The following is a 3,741-nucleotide window of genomic DNA, read 5'->3' on the forward strand; positions in this document are numbered from 1 at the left end:
CAGACTTTGTTTTTTGGGTTTGTTTGGTTTTTTTTAATTTTTTTTTTAGATGGAGTCTCGCTCTTGTTGCCCAGACTGGAGTGCAATGGCGCGATCTCCACCTCCCAGGTTCAAGTGATTCTCCTGCCTCAGCCTCCCGAGTAGCTGGGATTACAGGCACCTGCCACCATGCCCAGCTTTTTTTTTTCTTTTTTTCTTTTTCTTTTTTTTTTTAGTAGAGAGGGGGTTTCACCATGTTGGCCAGGCTGGTCTTCAGCTCCTGACCTCAGGTGATCCACCTGTTTTGGCCTCCCAAAGTGCTGGGATTACAGGCATGAGCCACCATGCCCAGCCTTTTGTTACTTTTTTTTTTTTTTTTTTTTGAGACAGGGTTTTGCTTTGTTGCCTGGACTGGAGTGCAGTGATTCAATCATAGCTTACTGCTGTCTTGAACTCCTGGGTTTAAGCAATTATCCCACTTTAACCTCCCGAGTAGCTAGGACTACAGGTACACACAACCATGTTCAGGTAATTTAAGAAAAAAACTTTTTTTTTTTTTTGTAAAGATGGCGGTCTCACTCTGTTGTCTCACTGTGATGGAGACTCTGAGTCTCCAACTCCTGGCCTCAAGTGATCCTCCCACCTCGGCCTCCCAAAGGGCTGAGATTACAGGTGTGAGCCACTGCATCCAGCCTCACTTTCTTATAAAACTAAACATACACCTATCCTATGAAGGGCAAATCCACTCTTAGATATTTTACCCAAGAAAAATAAAAACATATGTCCACAAAAAGACATGCATGAGAATGTCCATAGCAACTTTTTAAAAATATAGATAGGAGTCTTGCTTTGATGCACACGCTGGTCTCAAACACCTGGCTTCAAGCAATCCTCCCGCTTCAGCCTCTCAAGGTGCAGGGATTACAGGTGTGAGCCACCCTGTCCAGCCCATAGCAACTTTATTTACAACAGCTAAAACTGGACATAACCTCAAATGATCGTAACAGGAGGACAAAACAAATTGTACACAGGGGACAATCTATTATAAGGATTACCAGCCAGATGTGGTGGCTCATGCCTGTAATCCCAGCAGTTAGGAAGTCTGAGGCAGGAGGATCATTTGAGGCCATGAGCCTGAGACCAGCCCTGACTCTACAAAAAAAATTTTAAATACACAGGTGTGGTGGCACACAACTGTAGTCCTAGCTACTCAGGAGGCTGAGGTGAGAGGATTGGTTGAGCCCAAGAGTTCAAGGCTGCAGTGAGCTATGATTGTGCCACTGCACTCGTTTGAGCAACAGAGCAAGACCCTGTCTCTTAAAAACAAAACAAAACAAAACAAAAAGCCAGGCACAGTGGCTCACATCTGTAATCCCAACACTTTGGGAGGCCGAGGCAGGCAGATCGCGAGGGCAAGAGATCGAGACCATCCTGGCTAACATGGTGAAACCCTGTCTCTACTAAAAATACAAAAATTAGCTGGATGTGGTGGCGGGCACCTGTAGTCCCAGCTACTCAGGAGGCTGAGGCAGGAGAATCGTTTGAGCCTGGGAGGGAAAGGTTGCATGCAGTGAGCCGAGATCTCACCACTGCACTCTGGTCTGGCGACAGAGCAGGACTCTGTCTCAAAAAAAAAAAAAAGAAAGAAAGAAAATTAGAAAGGTACAGAGAGATTAGCATGGTCCCTGAGCAAGGATGACAGCAAATTTGTGAAGCATTCTATATTTTTAAGAAAAGATTACTAAGTAGCATTGAAGGCCTGATCACAACTGAAAATCAGACATTGGAGCTAGTGAACATAGTTTCGTGGTTTTCTCTAGTAGCCTGGAGGCAAGAGGCAGAAACAGAGAAAACGAACCTTGTCTGATCTTGTGGAAATTAGAGTAGGAGGGACAAAATGACCAGAGGCAAAGGAACTGGAGGTAGTAGTGAGAATGGAGGGAAAATGACTATTTGTCCAAAAGCAGTTTAGAAACATACTGTCTGGAGCGTCCCTTGTTCTGTTCCCCACACTTCTGTGCTTCATGCCTCCACCTGGACTCAAAGGTAAGAAAATCAGCTAATCCTCTTTGTATACTGGGACCCAGGCTTAAAGGAGAGAAGGTAGTAGAAGCCACAGTTCGTGTTAAAAGGAGGCTCAGCAACAGATCCAGGGCAAGGCAGGGGTGCCCCTGAGATGTTGCTCTAATCTGGGAATGCCAGGAAGGGTAGGGGCAAATCCTGACTTTGTGTGGCCACCGAGGAGGAGGATGCTGCTCTGAGGGTTTGAGGAGCTGTCATCTGTGATGTGTGGCAACTCACGGCCTGAAAAATTAATTGGGCTGCTCCAGATAGGAAATAAAATGAAAATTCTGTCCAAGCAGGTGTCCCACTAACTCAGCAGGAAGCTGGGAACTGATTTGCATGTTCCAACATCCTCTTCTCTCTCCCTTCTCTGTAGTCACAGCTGGTTTTACGCTGCTCTCCAGGGAGGGGCATCAGAGATGTACAGTCTTACAGAGCTGGGAAAGAGGCTTCCTTGGGAGAGAAGTCCAGGAAAAGAGAATGGAAATGGTTGTACCATTACAACTCTAACTTCACTTCCTCTCTGTCCCTGCAGGCTCAGTAGAAGGAAAAAGAAATAAACTAACACTTGTGAAAGGTCTACTTCATGTTTGGGCATGGTGGCTCATGCCTGTAATCCTAGCACATCGGGGTCCTAGGTGGGTGGATCACTTGAGGTCAGGAGTTCGAGACCAGCCTGGCCAACATGGTGAAACCCTGTCTCTACCAAAAATACAAAAATTAGCTGGGTGTGGTGGCGGGTGCCTGTAATCCCACATACTTGGGAGGCTGAGGCAGGAGAATCGCTTGAACCTGGGAGGCAGAAGTCGCAGTGAGCTGGGATGGCACCATTGCACTCCAGCCCGGACAACAGAGCAAGACTCCATCTCAAAAAAAAAAAAAAAGGTCTACTTTGTGTCTAGCCCTATGCTAAAGACTTTCACATTAATCTTCCCAACAACTCTGCAAGTCCAAAATCATACTCATTCTTACACATAAGGAAAATGGAGTTTGGGGGAGCAGAAATATCACACAGCTAGCAAGGGGCAAGCCAGGGACCCAACACAGGGCAGTCTCACTCAAACTCTGAACTTTTTCTACTCTAGTAAGCTCAGTCATGTTTTCTGTGTGTATTAAAGATTAATTGACCCTATGGTTAGTGTAGGCACTGCACACAGTTTGTTGAGCACTGACGTGTGGGAGAGGGCTCAACTGCCCAATTCTCAGGGCACCTAGGGACACACAGACCAATGACTGAGACTGTTATTCACCAATAATAATAACAACATCAACAATGAGATCCACCATTTCTTGAGATTTTACTAAGTGGTGAGCAACTTTTTAAGTGCTTTATATGTATTATCTAATATATTCTCACCATAACCCTGAGAGGGAGCCAACAATTATTCTTTCAAGAATCCATGGAACATCTGAGAAAACTGATCACATGCTAGGCCTGAAAGCACATCTCATCAGAAACCAAAAAATCAATTTGTTAGCAGCCGAACATATCTGAGTCACAAGTCACATGGCACCAGAGTATATTACCAGTGGCGAATCTGTATGGGTCTGCAGCAATGTTGATTGTTGCCTCCTCAGAGGAAATAATTTGACCAAGGCGCGTAAGACAGAAGGAGAGACCGAGGCAAGTTTTAGAGCAGGAGTGGAAGTTTATTACAAAACTTTAGAGCAGGAATGAAACTAAGTAAAATAGCCTCT

General features: G+C 45.3%; 1 non-coding gene across 1 annotated transcript; it reads left to right on the forward strand.

The window, feature by feature from the left end:
- The first annotated feature begins 1,598 nt into the window (after positions 1 to 1,598).
- Positions 1,599 to 1,708, forward strand: LOC112439923 (U6 spliceosomal RNA). Its single transcript, XR_003028146.2, has one exon. It is a non-coding gene; the product is annotated as a U6 spliceosomal RNA (small nuclear RNA).
- The last annotated feature ends 2,033 nt before the right edge of the window (positions 1,709 to 3,741 follow it).

Source organism: Pan paniscus, chromosome 4 (genome assembly GCF_029289425.2).
Source record: "Pan paniscus chromosome 4, NHGRI_mPanPan1-v2.0_pri, whole genome shotgun sequence".
NCBI classification, from domain to species: Eukaryota; Metazoa; Chordata; class Mammalia; order Primates; family Hominidae; genus Pan; species Pan paniscus.